The 19,262-nt window shown below is 48.5% G+C and overlaps 1 pseudogene across 1 annotated transcript; it reads left to right on the top strand.

Annotated features, from left to right (window-relative positions):
* The first annotated feature begins 917 nt into the window (after positions 1-917).
* Positions 918-19,115, top strand: LOC147004175 (caspase-9-like; annotated as a pseudogene). The gene is made up of 8 exons (XR_015047294.1): positions 918-1,101; positions 3,472-3,506; positions 5,181-5,356; positions 5,726-5,815; positions 11,355-11,505; positions 16,035-16,212; positions 16,703-16,811; positions 18,382-19,115. The product of XR_015047294.1 is annotated as a caspase-9-like (transcript).
* The last annotated feature ends 147 nt before the right edge of the window (positions 19,116-19,262 follow it).

The following is a 19,262-nucleotide window of genomic DNA, read 5'->3' as shown; positions in this document are numbered from 1 at the left end:
GGGACTGGTGGAGACTGCAGCACATGTGCCGTCCTTGTCTTGGCAGGAGGCTTCATCCCAGACCACTTTCCCAGCACTAAGGCTGGGCTGCCTGTGAATCCAATCAAGGCTTTTTTGCTGAGAGGGAGCAGCGAGGAGTCACTGCGGTACCATCCCACCGAACCCGACGTGTGGCTTCCTAGCAAGTTCTCACCCTCCTCAAAAGCTAAGATGCTGGAGATCTTGAGGTCTACATTCAATTCTCTTATTTTAATGTAAGAAACACATTTAGAAAAATTAAGTACCTTGTGTAACCTACTGACCACAGGTTTGCTACTTTTAGTAGGGCTAATTATCACATAGCACAGCACTGGACACCTACAGTAGGTGTCTTTCTGCTTTGTAGAGGGACATGAACTCAGGGCATTGTTGGATTAGGTTCTGTCACACCTACCACAGGCATATTAAGAGGGATCAGAAGCTGAACTGCCCAGGGAGGCACCAGCAGCCTCTGATTTCCTTCAGCTAAGTGTGGTCAGAGCAGTTTCTGACCTAGTGTTGGCAGTGACAGACTGTTAGAAAGGAGAGGCTTGTTCCAGGGGTGGTGGCACACACCTGTTAGCCAGGACTCAGGAGGCAGAGGCTAGGTGAGAAACGGGAGGTGGGGTAAGGGCTACATGGAAGTCCCTGGATAATGAGTGTCTGGTTATCTATCCAAACAGCAGGCAGGCTCTGGGTCTTGGCAGGATCAGGCCATGCAGCTGGTCACAGACCTTGAGACCCGAGGGTGGCAGGCCCTTCCTTTCTTCATCTCTTGCTTAGAGGACATAGGCCAAGGCACTCTGGCTTCACTCTTACAAAGCGGTCGGCAAGCAGCCAAGCAGGATCCAGAGGCTGTTAAACCCCTAGACCACCTGGTGCCTGTGGTCCTTGGACCAATGGGACTCACAGCAAAGGAGCAGAGAGTTGTGAAGCTGGACCTGTCACAGCCTGCCTTGGGAAACCTCACCCCAGTGGTGCTGGGGCCAGAAGAGCTCTGGCCTGCTCGTCTCAAGCCAGAGGTTCTCAGACCAGAAACACCCAGGCCGGTGGACATTGCTTCTGGCGGAGCTCATGATGTCTGTGAGTATTGAGAGAATGTCTGGTGGGTGTGTGCACTGAGGCTATTGGAGTGTGACTGTGGGTACAGCTTGGATTGAGACTCAGAATTTAATTGTGGTATTTGTCTTAATGAAGGCTCATAGGGGATGAGCAGACGATTCCAGTCAGTCTATAGATGTAATTTTGACAGCCATTCTGAAAAGCAAAAGTCAGATTTTATTCTTCTTGTTTCTCTCAGTTTTTCTGGGAGATGGGATGGGGCTGTTGCTCAGAGTTGGCCTTTGGCTTCTGGTGGGTGTCTGAAATTACCACACCAGACAGGAGGTGTGGGGAAGCTGACTGTCAGGCCTCAGGCCTTCACACATCTGTATTGCATGAAGCATACCCCTCTGTCCCTCCCTCAGTCCTGCCGGGCAGATGTCATTAGATTCAGCCCTGTCAGCTGGGAATCAAAGCCTGGGAAAGTGGAATGGTTTGTCTAAGATGGCAGAGCAACAGAATGTAGGGAACTATGACATGCCAGCGGTGGGCATGTGTGCCCAGGGCGCTGCCACCTACACTGTCACATTAGAGGACATTCTATGTTCTGGTCTCCTTGACATCTGTCACGTTTGCCTGTTTTTGACCATCATTACAAGTGAAACCCTGCCATGGGAGCTCACCTGAGTTTGGTATATTTCACCCATCATATCTGCATTTCATTCACGGTGTGGTATAGACCACGGGTCCTTTTCATTCCTAGCCGGTAGTTGTTCCTTTTGCCAATAGCCTGGAGTTACACATTTAGCAGGGCAGGAACACAAGGCACGAAGCTGGAGCAGCAACTTGTACAAAGGCTGTGTAGCAACGCTTGCTCCCTGCGGTTTTCTCAGCCTGCTTTCTTACTCAGCTCAGGACCACCTGCCCAGGGATGGCACTAACCACAGTGGGCCGGGCCATCCCCTGTCAATCACCACAGACTTGCCTACAGGCCAGTCTCATGGAGGCATTTCTCACTGAGAGTTTCTCTTCTCGGCTCTGACTTGTGTGGAGCTGACGTAAAACTAGCCCAGACCCTGTAACTTTTGAAGTCCATTAAAGCAGAGAATCCGCAAGTTCTGCAGGTGCTGTTGGACGAGGAAGAAGGAAGAGGATTGGTTCTGGAATCGTTTCTGTGTGTAGTGACCTCATGACAGGAGACAGATAATACAGGGGACCCAGTGCCCATCTCCCTCTGGGGAATATCAGTTGGCCTCATTAGGACAGCAGCCTGGGCTCGAAACTTGCTGCTCTTTAAAAAAAATAGATTTATTTATTTTATGTATATGAGTACATTGTCGCTGTCTTCAGACACATCAGAAGAGGGCATCAGATCTCATTACAGATGGTTCTGAGCCACCATGTGGATGCTGGGAATTGAACTCAGGACCTTTGGAAGAGCAGTCAGTGCTGATAACCACTGAGCCATCTCTCCAGCCCTTTGCTGTTCTTTTGTGCTGGTCTTTCTTTCTTTCTTTCTTTCTTTCTTTCTTTCTTTCTTTCTTTCTTTCTTTCTTTCTTTCTTTCTTTCTTTCTTTTGTCTTTCTTTCTTTCTCTCTCTCTCTTTCTTTTCTTTCTTTCTTTCTTTCTTTCTTTCTTTCTTTCTTTCTTCCTTTCTTTCTTCTTTCTTTCTTTCTCTTTCTCTCTCTCTCCCTTCCTTCCTTCTTTCTTTCTTTCTTTCTTTCTTTCTTTCTTTCTTTCTTTCCTTCTTTCTTTCTTTTTCTCCAAGATTTATTTATCGTGTAATTTATACAATAAATTATTTTTATAATATATACATTATGTGTGTGTGTGGTGTGTGTGTGTGTGTGTACTGCATACATGCCTGGTGCCCGAGAGGCCATAATAGGGTGCCGTATCTCTTGGAACTGGACTTAAGGTTGATTGTGAACTGTGATGTGTTTACTGGGATTTGAACCTGGATCGTCTGCATGAACAGCTAGTGAGCCACCTCTCTATCCCTCACCTCCACCTCCCTTACTCCTTTCTGCTCTGGAGTTTCACATGAATGGAATCATGTGCTGTGTATCTCAGTGCCTGGCTTGTTTGCTTTAGGGTAACTTCTTGCTCTCCAGGTTTCTCAGGGCATCCAGGTAACTGGCTGCTCTTTAGGCTGTCCCCCAGAGGGGATGAATCCCAGTTTGTGGCTTTTGAATATGACCTTAGTGAATATCTTGGCCAACTCTTTTCAAAGGTGTAAGTGTGTTTTTAACGTTCTTGGCAACTCTTAGACACTTTCCAATACTGGCGGTGTCACATGACTCTCCTATTCCGGAGACCCCATTTCCCTGTTACGGGGTTCTCCTTACATCTCCTTGCCTTTTCTTGGATGAACCTCAGCACCCATAGTTCTTCTTTCTCCTGTTTTCTCAGGTGCTCCAGGGAAGATCAGGGGACATGCAGATATGGTGAGTCCTCATGTGGTTAAGGTTTGTCTGTCCCCGAAGCCTGGCTGGGGAGTACGGTTCCAGTCACCACTACCCCATGGCTCCTGAACCCAGAGGGCCCTCTGTCCTCTTTCACCCATCTGCTCCTGTAAAGTCAGAGCTTGAACCTAAAGAAAGGCTACTGCCTCTGGGGTGTCCACTCCAGGAAAAGCCACTCAGGCTGTTCACCTCATGTATGTCCTCAGTGCCTCCCATGTGCTGGGGACAAGACCACTCACCCCGCAGAGCCCTGTGCTAGGGAGAAAATTCAGACAGAGGAGTAGATAAATGGAGTGCTCAGATGCATGGGAGTGAAACAGGTTGTAGAAGAGGAAGTTCAAGGGCCCTGAGCCTGGGTGGGAACTGCCTTAGGAGATCAGAGGCTGGGCCCTGGCCTGTTCTGGTAGAGCCTACCACATGACCCTGCATTGAGCCCTGGGCCAGCTACAACAAGTGACATGGTGTTGTATAATTCCTTTGGGCAAATGTGTTTGGGTTGGTTTTTGTTGTTGTTGTTGTTGTTGTCTCTTTTGCTTGTTGTTTACTTTTTGGGGGGATGGGGAAGGTTCAAGACAGAATTTCTTCATTAGGCATCGTTTCCCAGGAACTCTCTCTGTAGACCAGGCTATCCTCACAGGGATCTACCTGCCTCTGTCTCCTGAGTTCCTGGAATCAAAGGTGTGTGTCACCATCTCCCGCTCCTTGTTTGTTGTTTTAAGGCATTACTATTTTTTTTTTTATTTTTTGAGGCAGGGTTTCTCTGTGTAGCCCTGGCTGGCCTGGAACTCACTCTGTAGACCAGGCTGGCCTCGAACTCAGAAACCTGCCTTCCTCTGCCTCCCGAGTGCTGGGATTAAAGGCGTGCAGCACCACGCCTGGCTGGCATTACTATTTTTATGGCTCTGGGTGTTCTCCCTACATGTATGTGTGTGCACCGCATGTATGCAGTGCCCAGAAGCCAGAAGAGGGTGTCGCATCTCGTAGAACTGGCGTAACAGAAGCCTGGGAGCCACCATGTGGCGCTGGAAATTGAACTGAGGTCCTCTGCAAGAGCAGCCGGTGCTCTTAGTGACTGCACCATCTCTCCAGCCCTCCATTTTAGTATTTTCAAAACTAGAGTTTATTGTTTTGCCCAAGACGTCCTAGAACTCAGTATAAAGCCCCAAAATCTCTTTGAATTCATGACAGTATTCCTTCCCAACTTTCCTGGTTTATGGAGTTTTTTTGGTGGGGTTAGTGGGGGGCAAGAGTTGTTTTGTTTTGTTTTTGAGACAAAGTGTTTCTTTGTAGACTAGTCTTGGAAACAGAGATCCACCCACCTTTGCAATTCAAGTGTTGACCATTAACTGTGTGCGCTGCCATGCCTGGCTGGGCTTATGAATGGGAGCCCCTGGCTGGGTTATGATTTTCCGTCCCCAAATACTAAGATGGCATGCAGTTCTCTCAGGTCTGCGGCACACACCTGGCATTCGTTCCTGTGCGTTTTCTCACTGGGATATAGGGTGAGGTCCAGACTGCTCCCTCAGTGGACAGGAAGACCCCATGGCCTGTGCTGGCTCTCCAGACCTGACCCTGTAAGTGGGATCCAGGAGTCCCGGCCTTTCCTGAGGGTTGCACTGAGCGCCCTGATGACATTAGAAACCTGTTATTGCACAGGCATACACCCTGGTTCGGATCCTTGTGGCCACTGCCTCATCATCAACCATGTGAACTTCTGCCCTTCCTCGGGGCTCTGCACACGCACCGGCTCCAACGTGGACCGTGACAAACTTGAGCACTGTTTCCGCTGGCTGCGCTTCATGGTGGAGGTGAAGAACGACCTGACTGCCAAGGTATAATCGCTGTCCCCGGAGAAGCCTCTGCGTCCATTGACGATGACATGGGCAACTGGTTCAAGCATCTCATTGAGCGAGAGGGGGTTCTGTGGTCTGGCTTTCTTAAGGCTGGCCACTTGACCTCTTAAGCTTCAGTTTCCCAGTTTATGAGCAAGAGTAATTATTTCTACAGAGATAATTATCGTGGGGATTAAATGTCCACCAGAGACTAAGCATAGCCCTTTCCTCCAAATGGTGCCAGTACGTCCACTGTGTCCGTCCCATCTTCAACATTGGGAGCAGAGTGCTGTGTCGTGGCCTTTGGCTGGATCCTGCAAGTCAGATCTCCATTGGTGCCCCTGCCTTAACTGTAGCCTTCCCTTGTAGAAAATGGTCACAGCTTTAATGGAGATGGGGTACCAGGACCACCGTGCCCTGGACTGCTTTGTGGTGGTCATCCTCTCTCATGGCTGCCAGGTAGGAGGCCTCTCTGCAGTATCCCTGCCCCTTCTGATTTCATGCCCCCCTTAACTTTGGAGAGGAAGTGGCGAGGCCTTTGTCTCTCCTGTTGTGTCTTCAGGGCCCTGTGGTCCTCTAAGGAATTGCCCTTGTGGGTGGGAGGTTCTTGTGCGCGCCCAACTGGCCAGGAAGAACAAAGCTGCAACAGGATCCTTCTGCACACGTTTATTGGGAGAGCTTGATTGTAGAGGCGAAGAGACCCCAAGCCCAGAATTGGTGCTGCTTATATAGGCCTAGGAGAGGCGTTCTCTCTCATCTGATTGGTTAACTTGTCTCTCATCTGATTGGTTAACTTGTCTCTCATCTGATTGGTTAACTTTGGTTAATTCTCAAAACCTCATCTTGGCAAAAGAACCTTTACTGCCTATGTATGTGTGGTGGCCAGCAGTAGCCAACTGCCACTCTGCAACTGCCACTCTGCAACTGCCACTCTGTAACTGCCACTCTGAAACAGTTTCCCACATCTCCCCCTTTTTGTTTTAATAAAATGAGGCTGGTCTAGGCCTGTGCAATTATGTCCATCTGCCGAGGCTCCTGTTTTAGGTCGTTCCTCTAATGTCACAGCCTTTCCTGTCATAGGGTAACCTTATCGCCACTGGGCCACGTGTCTTAGGTTGGTCTGTGCATGAGGAAAGTTGCCCGTCTCTGGATACCGCAGTGCTGTGTGACAGTAACTGCTAAATGACCTAGGGCGAACTCTACAAAAGAGGCCAGCCAAAAAATGAATTAGTGGGGAAAGCATGATCACCCTATCGCGTGCAATGAGGAAACCTCAGTGATGTGCAAGGGCTGATCAATGATCGTTGAGTCTCTCTCATCCCAGTGCAATGGATCCATAAATCCGTGGGGTGCAAGAGCCGAGAACTCAGATGCCAACTAATTCTTGAGCATAGATAACCAAACCTCAGGGGAGGTGCCGTTTTCAATAGCTAAAAGTGCCTGAGTTATAATCACCTTGTCACGTTTTTGTTGGGTTCTGAATTTGCATACCAACCAGAGCATGAACACCAGTCCACAGCATATGGCAGCACCAAACAAAATCACTCCCACCCATTCCTTAAAGTAAGAAAATGCAGAGGTAAGCCAAGAGGTAAAGCCTCCAAGGGTCACTGGTTCCACTCTGGTTCCATTAAGTTTCAGGATCTGTATCTGCAGCTTCGCCTGCAACCTTTCCAGCTCCTGCGACCAGCTCCCCTTCAGATAATTCGATAGGTCTGTACTTCTAATAAAAGAATCATTAATATACCTAACGGGAGTAGTGCACACATGCGGAGTGGATGCCACACAACTCATTCGTATGACATCCATCATCTGTTCCATGTTATGTTGTAAAATATCCATTCTCTGATTCACTAACACTAACCCTGAGGCGATATGAGAATCTGCCCTTTGCAGGGTAAGCAATACCTCAGACGATTTTTCTGCTATCTGACTTATAGTGTCAGCAGTATTAATTTGATCTGCCCAATTAGAGATAATCTTTTTCTTTAAAAACCCTACAGGGTGTATAAGGTTTATCCACATTATGCACAAAGCATAGTGTATGATTTAAATGAAAACTAGTACTCTTATACACCCGTGGCTCTTGAGGAGTTTGTCGTGCATAAGGCACATCCAAAACACATTCCTTTGCAAAAAACAAAGGCTAGGTAGAAGAATTGGGATGTACCGGTAAAGGTACTGGCCATGATCTTACTATGGCCCACAAAGGTATACTTATCCCGGTCTCAATCATCAGGAGTAAGAATAGCCGGATCATCTTGGGATTCATCTTGATCTTTCACGGTCCTTGTCAGTCACGTCGGAACCCAAAGTGGATTTTCTTCACCCTGCGGAAAAACACAAATAGCTCCCTGGGATCTGATTAATATAGGATCCGGGCCATACCATTTACTATCAAGCACATTTTTCCATTTGACCATTTCATTGAGCGATTGAGGTCATTGTCCGTGCCTTTCGGCTGGTGATCTTCCAGCATCATCCAATTTTTAAAAATTAAGAGTAAATATTGTAAGGGATAGAGCCATCTTTGGCGTCATAGCCTCTATCCCCCCTTTTTGTTTTTGCAAATATTGTTTCAAAGTACGATGGGCTCTCTCAATAATGCCTTGGCCCCGTGGATTATAGGGCAACCCAGTAATACGTTTCACTTGCATTCGTTTCCAAAATTGGCTAAATTTAGAAGAAGTATATGCAGGCCCATTCACCGCATCCTCTGTACACCACGAATGGGCAAAGGTTCCTCAGTGGCCCCTAGAAAAATCCCAGCCCTTTTTTATCTGCTTTTTCTGTGGCTTTAACTGGTGAAATTCTACCTTGTAAATTTTTTCCAATACCTAGTCCAGGTATATATCCCATTCCTTTCACCATTTCCTTGCTTTTCTGAGAGTAATTTACTGGATAGAATGCTTTTATCCGCTCCTGTATCCATTATACCTTGAAAGGTTTTTCCTTCTCTTTGTAAAGATATGTACTTTCTTTTCAAACCTACTCTTTCTACCCTTTGTACACTGCTATTGCATATGACCTGTTTTCTTAGGTTCGTTCATGTTGTTTAGAATGACTCTAACCTTGAGTTTCCAATTTTAAGCTAACTTTCTGTTACAAGCAAAAGGGTGCCTGCCCCTTTAAGAACTCCATTTGCAGTTGGCCCTCAGCAGGGCTTTTTCAGCTGTACTTGAGTCCCAGCCACCGTGCAGCTAACTCATCAGTTTCTGCTGTGCAGACTGAGACTGCTTTTTATATTTTTCTACATGAAACACAGAACAACAATCATTCAGTCATCCAAACAAAAACAAACATGAGTTGACAGACATATAGACAATTTGGTGCACCAAAACCAGACAATAGACAGGAATAGAACTTGATGTCTCAAAGGGACACAGATATCCTATCTGGAGCTAAAAATCTCTCCATAGGAGCCAGAGAGGAAGCAGGACATCTCCCATTTAACTTCTGTCCCTAGGAGGTCTCTGAAGTAGCTTATTTTCATTTTTTCTCCTTCTTCTAGGAATTCTGCACAGTGGCTGCTTCTAATAGTTACTCCTCTTTCCCTGAGAGCTATCTTTAAGCCTTTGATGAAGGCTGACTCTTTAGTCAAAGTCCTTGAGAAGAGGGTAAATTGACTTAATTTTTTGTTCTTCATTTTTAATATTATCCTTTGTATCTTTATATTTTCCTCTGTATCTTTATATTTTATATTCCTTTCTTTTTCTCTTTTTATATTTCTTAAGTTACTTATTTTTCTGTGTGCGTCTTCTTTTTCATTTCTCTCTGTTTCTTATATGCCTTCTTGGTACTCCTGCAAAAGTCGCTGCCCTTCCTTAACACAACCCCAGCAAGGAGAATCTAACCTCTCTCCAAACCTCTGGACAGAAGGTCTGCTTATAGGCGGCTGCAGAGGAGGCATAGGGAGGGGGCACAAAAGCTAATTTGCCTTCCTCCTCCACCTCGGCTCTTTTATTTTGTCCTTTCTGTCCACCTGATAACACTGTGTCTCCTTTCTTTTTCTTTTTTCTTTTTAAGCCCTTCTCCTCTTCCGACATACTCTCTTGTTGCTCTGTAAGGATTTTCTGACCTGTCTTGACTGCCTGGACACAAAGTTTTAAACAGTAACAGAGTCCATTTATCAGAACAAACAAGACCAAAACTATCAGACCTACCCACAAAGGGTCAATGGGAGAAAAAAGCATAACTCATGAACCTTAACTTGTCCCCAAACCGGGAACCTTATCATCTTGATCCTTTCTTTCCTTCCTTTCCCTTCCTTTCCTTTTTCCTTTCCTTTCCTTTTCCCTTTCCTTTCCTTTTTTTTCCTTTCCTTTCTTTTCCCTTTTCTTCACTATTTCCTTTTCATTATCACTGATTCCTTTTATTTTCCCTCCCTTTTCTTTTCTTCATAATCCACCTTTAACCAGGGGATCAATTTGGGAGACTTACTGGTACCACCGTTCCCCAGCTGAAGAGTTCTGAATCCACGCTGGATCCTTCTCAGCAGTCTGTTTTAGGGGAACACTATTAACTGCTCCTTTCCCGTGATGCAGTTCTGAATCCTCCCTGTAGCAGGGGGTCTTCGCTCGTGCCTGAAGATGTTTCTTTTCCCGGGTTTTCGGCACCACTTCTTGTGCGTGCCCAACTGGCCAGGAAGAACGACGCTGCAACAGGATCCTTCTGCACACGTTTATTGGGAGAGCTTGATTGTAGAGGCGAAGAGACGCCAAGCCCAGAACTGGTGCTGTTTATATAGGCCTAGGAGAGGTGTTCTCTCTCATCTGATTGGTTAACTTGTCTCTCATCTGATTGGTTAACTTTGGTTAATTCTCAAAACCTCACCTTGGCAAAAGAACTTTTACTGCCTATGTATGTGTGGTGGCCAGCAGTAGCCAACTGCCACTCTGTAACTGCCACTCTGTAACTGCCACTCTGTAACTGCCACTCTGTAACTGCCACTCTGAAACGGCTTCCCACAGGAGGTGGATGGGGGAAGTTCTGACAAGGATGGAGAAAGAATAAGTAAGACCAGTGTGTGCCACTCTCTACCCTCGTTCAGAAACCAAACTCAGCTCTCCTGGTTCTCGATGACTTCTGTGTTCCATGGAGAATGTTCTAGGCCCTTTCCCATTGGGTGGGACACAGGACATTGGGGTCCGTCTGGTGCTTGGACACTAATGTAATTCATTGTGGCTCAGCCCCTTCTCCTTCCTCTCACATCCTTCTTGTTTTTTTTTTTTCTTCCTTGTAGCTCCAGCCCTAAGATCTCTTTATTTATTATATGTAAGTACACTGTAGCTGTCTTCAGACACACCAGATGAGGGCATTCAGATTTCATTACAGATGGTTGTGAGCCAGCATGTGGTTGCTTGGATTTTAACTCAGGACCTCTGGAAGAGCATTCAGTGCTCTTAACCACTGAGCCACCTCTCCAGCCTCAAATCCTTAAGGTTTAAATCAAGGGATTGAGGTCCAATGAGATGGCTCAACTGATAAAGGTGAAGGCTGCCAAGCCTAGCAACTTGGAACCCACATGGTGTCTGGAGAGAGCTGACTCCTCCTACAAATTGTTCTCTGACCCCGACATGCACATGGGCACCCATATGCACACTCACACAAGAACAACAGCAAGATAAATGCAGCGCTGTGTTTAGCTGCTTCAGAGGGTATGGAGGATCAGAAGGCTGGCTGTGGAGGGCTAGGCAAGCCTGGGAATCAGCATTTTGTACACGTGTATGGATGACGCCGGCACTGGTGGTATGAAAACCGTCAGTCTAGACACAGCTGACCTGTGCTCTCAGCCCCCCTGGCTCCCATAGTTAGTGAGTCTGGGTCCCTTGGAATAGGTGCTGACCCGTCTACTCCATCTTGGTTAATCTGGTGTCCCTGCTTAGGGCCTTCTGACTGTGGTCCTCCCCACATAAAGCCTTGGGTCAGGCCTCTGGAATTCTTCCTAGAGCCTTCTGTAACTGAGGTGTTTTTGTAACCAAGGTACCTTGTCCCCTAGGCCAGTCACCTCCAGTTCCTGGGTGCTGTCTATGGGACAGATGGATGCTCCGTGTCCATTGAGAAAATTGTGAACATCTTCAACAGGAATGGCTGCCCAGCCTGGGTGGGAAGCCCAAGCTCTTCTTCATCCAGGCCTGTGGTGGTGGTGAGTGACCTGGAGCCCGCTGGGAGCGGGGCTGGCAGGGAACCAGGAGAATGCCACCTTACTGGAGCCCTCACTGGGTCTGAGGCCTTCTCCACACATCTCTGTTATCCATACAGCAGGTTCGCACCTCCCCACCACAGGCCTAGCACCATCAGGGTGCTGTTATGTCACAGGTTTGTGTGACCCTGATATCTTCAGTCCTAGATTTCAGTAAAAACAGCAGGGCAGGGGAGACAGCTCCATCTGTAAAGTGTTTGCCATGAAAGCATGGAGCTCTTGAGTGAGCCAGGCACAGTGGTGCCCACCTGTAATCCAATGGCTAGGCAGGTAGAACTAATGGTCCCCATATGGATGCGCACACATGTGCACTCACACACATGGTAACATTAACACACACACATGCTAACATTAACACACACGGAGCAAAGGAGAGCGTAAAATGACCCTTCAGTTTCCCTTGGCACTGTCCACTGACCTTTGACATCTAGTTAAGACCCCATTTCTACTGTCCCAGGGGGAGTGGACTTAGTATCGAGGAGAAACTAAAGAATTTATCTCCTGGAACTCCCAGGAGCCCAGGGATGTGAGGGACTTTGAGGTTTTGCTCTATGCTTGGTGGTGTATTCTGTTTTCTGTCGCTATAACAGAATACCACAGGCTAGGGAATAAATAAAGGATGGAGGTTTACCACCTCACCATCTAGAAACTGAAAATACAAAACCATGGTGCTGGCTCCAGTGAGGGCTTGTCGAATTCTTGTCGAATTTCAACGTGGTGGACAGCTTCACATGTTAGCTGCTCTTCCTGTAACCACCTCCAGCTACCACCTCCTCCCTCCTTCTCCCCTCCTTCTCAATGACTTTTAAGAGACATCACCTTTGAATTTCAACTTCTGTACTTACAAGATCACTGTAAATAGCCATGCCTGGGGAACACCTTTATTTCATACCACTGACTTGTAAGGGTGTGGTCAAGGTGTGGTGATGGACATATTCTTATTCTTATTCTTATTCTTACTACTACTACTAATAATAATGATAATTTACATTCCAAATGTTGCCCTACAAAGACTTATTTACTTTGCATATATGAGTGCTCTATCTGCACATACACTTGCATACCAGAAGAGGGCATCAGATCCCAGTATAGATGGTTGTGAAGCAACATGTGGTTGCTGGCTGGGAATTGAACTCAGGACCTCTGGAAGAACAGACAGTGTTTATAACCACTGAGCCATTTCTCCAGTCCACATGTTTAATCCCAGCACTCAGAAGGTAGAGACTGGTGGATCTCTGTGAGTTCAATGCCAGCCTAGTCTTCAGAGTGAGTTTGCGGCCAACTAGAGCTGTACAATAAGGCCCTATGTCTTAGTTAGGGTTTCACTGCTGAGAAGAGACTCACGGCAAAGGCAGCTTTCATAAGGGACAACAGTTAATTGGGGCAGGCTTACAGGTCCTGAGGTTCAGTCCATTCACATCATAGCAGAAAGCATGGCAGCGTCCAGGCAGATATGGTGCTGGAGGCAGATAAGGAGCTGAGGGTTCTGCATTTTGATCCAACTGCAGCCAGAAGAGACTCTCAGGCAGCTAGGAGGAGGGTGTCTTGCATACCCGGCAGAGCTTCAAACCCACCTCCACAATGATGCACTTCCTCCAACAAGGCCACACCTACTTTAACATCTCCTAATAGTGCCATTTCCCACGGGCCAGGTATATTCACCACAGCGTATGTCAAAAATAAACAAATAAATGAGTGAATAAATAATTAAATGCCCATCTCAAAATAAATAAATGATGTGTATGCCTTTGGTTTTAGCACCTGGAGGCAGGGGCAGGCAGGTCTCTGAGTTTGAGGCCAGCCTGGTTTACAGAAGTTCTAGGACCGCCAAGGCTACACAGAGAAAATGCCTTGAAAACCCCAAGCCAACCAAAATCAAGCCAAAACCAGAAGACAAAACAACCCTGAAATCCCACATACACCCTGCTCAGTGCTCCCACATACACCCTGCCCAGTGCTCCCACATACACCCTGCCCAGTGCTCCCACATAAGCCCTGCCCAGTGCTCCCACATAAGCCCTCCCCAGTACTCCCACGTAAGCCCTCCCCAGTTCTCCCACATACGCCCTCCCCAGTGCTCCCACATACGCCCTCCCCAGTGCTCCCACATACGCCCTCCCCAGTGCTCCCAGGGTTCAGGGGCGCCCCGCATGTCCCCCTCTTGTTCCCAGTGCTGTTTTCTCTCATACTGACATTAGGGAGAAAGCAGCTGTGCCCCTCCAGCCATGGAAATGTCCTCTTGTTCACCCTATTTCTGTTCTAGGGTGTTCTGAGATGATGCTCCAACCCCAAACCCTGAAAGACACAGAGGGAACAAGGAAGAGAGCTGAGTGGGTGCCAGCTCCCAGGACGGAGCTGCTTGCTGTCACCTCTGCTGAGTGGGTGCCAACTCTTGGGAAGGGGCTGCTTGATTGTCACTTCTCCCAGTCTCCCCACCCCCAATCCCCACCCGATTTCAGAAGCCGGTAGGAATTTGGTCCCACACACATGAACTCTTCAGATTTCTTGGCAAGGCCATCAAGGCCTTTGATGACTTGGACCCTGCCGCTGTGCCTGCCCTGGCTTTCCTCAGCACAGCCTTCCCAGAGCACCCAGTGTGTTCACCTGCTGAGCCATCTCTCTAGCTCCCAATTCTTCCTGTCCCCCTGCTTACAATTTATTGCCATTGCCTCCAGGAAGTCTTCCCTAGTGCTCCCTTCCTTGACAAGGCTAATCCCAGCACTTGGGAAGCAGAAGCAGGAGGGTCTCTGTGAGTTCCAGGCTCAGTAGTCTTCATAGTGAGTCCCAGGACAGCCAGAGCTATAGAGAGAGACCAAACAATAGTTTCAGGCTAACCTGGGGTATATGAGATCCAGTCTACCCTCCAAAATTGTTCCCTCTTGTGGATTTTGTCTAGCTTTGCCTTAACCAGGAAGTATGGCCTGCTGTTTAATGCTGTTGCCACCTGGTGGTGCCATGTCACCTATGATCAGAAGCAGTGACATCCTCTCTCAGGCCTGGCTGGGTATCCTGTACACACACATGCAGATGTCACATGCAGATGTCAGCCCAGGATTTTGGTGGCTCTATTGTTGCTGTTTTCAATGTCACCATTTTCGTTTGAAAGGCAACACATTACCTACCCTTTGTTAAGTGGTGGCATAGAACCAAGTTAGAAAACGGTCCCCCCAGAGCCAGCAATGGGTATAGTGTTGTGAGTGTGTTAAACAGTGTGACACTCTTGGCCAGAGCCCAGCATGGTTCAGACATGCCCTGTTGTCAATCCTGGGGAGAGTCCTCTTCAGAATTTTAGAGCTTATGTTGAGAAGGCAGAGAGCAGCCACAGTCAGCCACAGCAGCTAAGGGCTTGCATTGCTGAGGGGACGTTCTGCCTCCTGCTGTATGTTGTTACTGGGGGCCAGACTTGCATGTAGACAGGTTTATCCTCACCCGTGGCTCGGCTTCACATGCAGTTTGCAGACAGAGGGTGACACATGGATAGACATGTGGCTGATGTCCCTCTCTGACTCGTTCTTCTGCTTTCTTGTGTCACTTCCCCGACAGTGGCCATTTGGGTGATAACAGCCTTCAGCTCACATTAGTCAGGGCTCTCTGTAGAGGCCTTGGGCCACATTGCGCTATTTTCATAGGAAATAGTGGGTTTAAGAGGTGTACACATTGACACAGAATCTGTTAGCTGTGACGTGTGTATGTGTCCACACACACACTATATAAAACTTAGCATGTATGTTCACACGTGTGCATCTTTGTGGAGTCAGTTCTCTTCTTCCACCCGCTGGGATCCAGGCTACTGCCTGTGCTACTGAGCCCCATTTTGTGAGAACCCTCCTATTTGGCCTAGTTTGGAGTCTCTGTTTCAGGGTACCGTCAAATAATTGGGGTAGCTCCAAAAGTCCAGATGGTTGGGCCTGTTATCATAGACCTGTAATCTCAGCTCTTGAGGAAGCCAAGACAGGGTGATCAAAGTTCAAAGCCTGGGTCTGGAGAGATTCATCAGGGGCTAAGTGTGCATACTGCTGTAGAGGACCCTGGTAAGTCCCCAGCACCAGTGTTGGGCAGCTTTCTGTTCCCTGTACACACTTTGGGCAGCTTGATGAGAGATCTGACTCCCTCTTCTGGCCACTGTGGGTAACTATACTCATGTGCACATACCCTGAGTCTACACACAATTAAACATAAATACTGTGTTTATGCCTTTAATCCCAGCACTTGGGAGGCAGAGGCAGGTGGATCTCTTGTGAGTTCGAGGCCAGCCTGGTGTACATAGTGAATTCCACATAAGGCAGAGCTGCATAAGTGAGACCCTGTCTCAAACAAGCGTGCTCTATTAGTTATATTCAGTTTCTGTTCCCTTCCTGTATTGGCACAGCTCACATGCAAAGCCTTCCAGTCTAGGCTTTTCCCTTTTCAGGAGAAGCACCCTGTGCCGCGGAGACATTAGTGATGTCAGGTGACTGTTCTTTTTGCTTCCTGCAGAGCAAAAGACCATGGCTTTGAGGTGGCCTGCACTTCCTCTCAAGGCAGGCCTTGGACAGTGACTCTGAGCCAGATGCTGTCCCATATCAGGAAAGCCCAAGGCCCATGGACCAGCTGGATGCTGTGTCAAGTTTGCCTACCCCCAGTGACATCCTTGTGTCCTACTCCACCTTCCCAGGTGAGCTCATGCATGCATCTGCAACAACCCAGGGCAGCTCTTCCCTGAGGTCTTGTTTCTGCCAGGCTCAGTCTATGGGGCCCTCAGCAGCTCCTTCACCTTTCCGTGGCCCCTCTCAGTTGAAGTAGGCAAGGCTTCAGATTGGCATGCAGATTAAGAGCAGTAGCTGAGGTTGTCCTGCAGAGTACCCTGGGGAGGGGGCTGGCACTTCCCTCAGAGCAGGGGCTGGCACTTGGTGGTAGGGTGCATCCTTCAACCTTCTTGAGACCCCTGACTTCTCAGAACCTTGATTTCCATGCTGAGAAAAGGAGAGGCACAGCCTGACACGTGGGGTCGATGGTGAAGGGTTGGGGAGCCAAGGAGCTAGGGCCACCCTCACCCCATGCCACTGAGCCACAGTCTGGATCTGGCCGCAGCCTGCCCACTCTGCCAAGGACTGCGCCACCCCTCTGCTCGGTGGCAGGTTTCAGCCTTTCTCCTCTTTCGGTAGGTTTTGTCTCCTGGAGGGACAAGAGAAGTGGCTCCTGGTACATCGAGACCCTGGATGGCATTCTGGAGCAGTGGTCTTGATCGAAGACCTGCAGTCCCTCCTTCTCAGGGTGAGCACTTCTTCCTGAGGGCAGAGAGGCCTGGAGAGCAGGGCAGCAGGCCCTAGCCAGAGGCAAAGGCTGAAGGGCTCTGACAGAGAATCAGGGAGTGTTTTGCCTCTCAAATGAGGAATGCAACCATGGTGATGACATTGGTCTTGTTTGCAAAGTGCCATCTTCCCCTGCCTACTTAGAGACAGACACCCAGGTCCCAGATGAGAGTGGTCTTAAATGCTGGATGGGATAGCTCAAAAGCTTGGTTCCCTGGTCACCGTGGCAGTCCCCCACATGCTCTCTTTTTAGATAGGGTCTCTTGTAGCCCAGGCTGGCCTAGAAAATGCTGTGTAGTGGGCAATGACCTTGAACTTTTTGATTCTCCTGCCTCTACTTCCTGGGTGCTTGGACTACAGGTGTTGCCCACACAGCCAATTTATGGGGTGCTAGGGGCCTGTGGAGCTACATCCCAAGCTCATGTCATCAACTCTTGACCTTCAACCATTGTGATTCTGTCTAGTGTGTCCCTTTCCTGCAGGCCTCAGTGAGAATGAATAGGGGGCATATAACAGCCCCTCCCGCTTCAGGGGACTATAGCCCCTCCTTCTTCAGGTCTTAACAGCCCCTACCTCTTCAGGGCACAGCAGACCCCCCCCCTTTCAGAGCATAACTGCCCCTCCCACTTTAGGGCATAGCAACCCCTCCCACTTCGAGGTATAGCAGCCCCTCCTACTTCGAGGTATAGCAGCCCCTCCTACTTCAAGGCAAATCAGTCCCTCCCCTTCCAGGGAATAGCAGCCCCTCCCCTTCAGGGCATTATAGCTCTTCCCTCTTTAGGGCAAAACAGCCCCTCCCCTTCCCCAGCATTTGCTCCCAGTGCGGATCCTGAGAATTTCCACTGCTTTGCTCAGATACACACTCTGGGGCTATAGGGGTCATTTTCTGGTCCTGAGACGGGATCGTAAAGGGCCAAGAAGGACACATGTGGTCTTTGGGTCATAGTCTCCCATGTTTCTTGCCCCCTCAACCTTTCAGTCTGATTAGAACTGTGAATTTTTGTATTAGAAACTTGACCAGGTGGTGGTGGCACACTCCATTAATCCCAACACTTGGGAGTCAGAGGCAGGAAGACCTGGAGTCTGAGGCCAGCCTGGTCTACAGAGCGACTTCCAGGACAGCCAGCACTACACAGAGAAACCCTGTCTCAAAACAAACAACCAAAACCCATACCAAACCAAACCTTGAATTTTCCATTCTTTTTTTTTAAATAAATATTCAGATTTTATTTTATTCATCAGATTTTTTGTTACGGATGGTTGCGAGCCACCATGTGGTTGCTGGGATTTGAACTCAGGATCTTTGGAAGAGCAGTCGGCACTCTTAACCGCTGAGCCATCTCTCTAGCCCCGAATTTTCCATTCTTTTACACTACCTAATGGGTTTGTTCTGTAACCCACCTCAAGAGGTTGAAGGTGGCATTGCCTTCAGACGGCCCCTTCAGTGGCCCTCTCCTTGGGAGCCCTTTTCAGCCCTTGTGTCAGTCAAGGACACTGCACCCACAGATTACCCCCGTGCTTCTGTTTTGCAGGTCGCCAATGCTGTTTCTGAGAAAGGGACTTATAAGCAGATTCCTGGCTGTTTAAACTTCCTCCGGAAAAAGCTGTTTTTTAAAACTTCGTGAGGCTGGGGGCTGCTCTCTGCCTCATTATTCTGCCCGAAGCTCTCATGGCCTGGAGCTGGCCAAGGCCAGAACTGTCCTGCTAAGGAAGGATTTTGAACTGGGGCAGGCTGCTCTTTCCCTTTTGCGATGCAAACATGTTCCTAGCAGCTTCCAGGTTGGAGGGCAATGTGGAGTGGCGATAGTGGGGAGAAGACGGGGCACTGTGGATGCCGCCTGGCCCCTTCATCTGTGGTTAGGGATTGTGCCCTGGGACTCTCAAGAACAGGGCTTCTCTGCCAATGTACTACTGACATGTGGGGTTGTATAATCCTGTCATGGGACTGCCCCTTGTGTTGTAGAGTGTTTTAAGCTGTCTCTGGCCTCCACCTGTGGACTGCCAGGAGCACCCCTGGTGAGATCTGCCAACCAAAAATGTCTTCAGACATTGTCACATATGCCCTGGGGGATATTACAGCACTCCTCCCCGCCCCCCCAGGCGGGGCATCCATCATAGGGGTCTATGCATCTCTCCTTTCCAGACTCACAGTCCAGCTGGCCCAGTGTGCATACCTGGATCTGGGCTGCATCTCTGCCAGAAGGGATAATTCTTCCTTGAGCACATTATATATTCTTCACAATAAATCTTAGGCAATAGGACTGTATTTTGCCTGTATTGTCCCTACCCCATCTCTGTCCTTCTTACAAAGGAGACTTGATTTTTCCTGAGATTTTCCTCTGTGCCTTCCAACGTCCTTGCCTGAGCCGACGAGGTGACCGAGATAGGAATCAGGAGTCCCCACAGATCAAGT

The sequence above is a fragment of the Mus caroli genome, unplaced genomic scaffold (assembly GCF_978045245.1).
Source record: "Mus caroli unplaced genomic scaffold, Mus_caroli_1 scaffold_6, whole genome shotgun sequence".
NCBI classification, from domain to species: Eukaryota; Metazoa; Chordata; class Mammalia; order Rodentia; family Muridae; genus Mus; species Mus caroli.
Note: the sequence above shows the minus strand (reverse complement) of the source record. Positions and strands in the feature narration are given on the sequence as shown.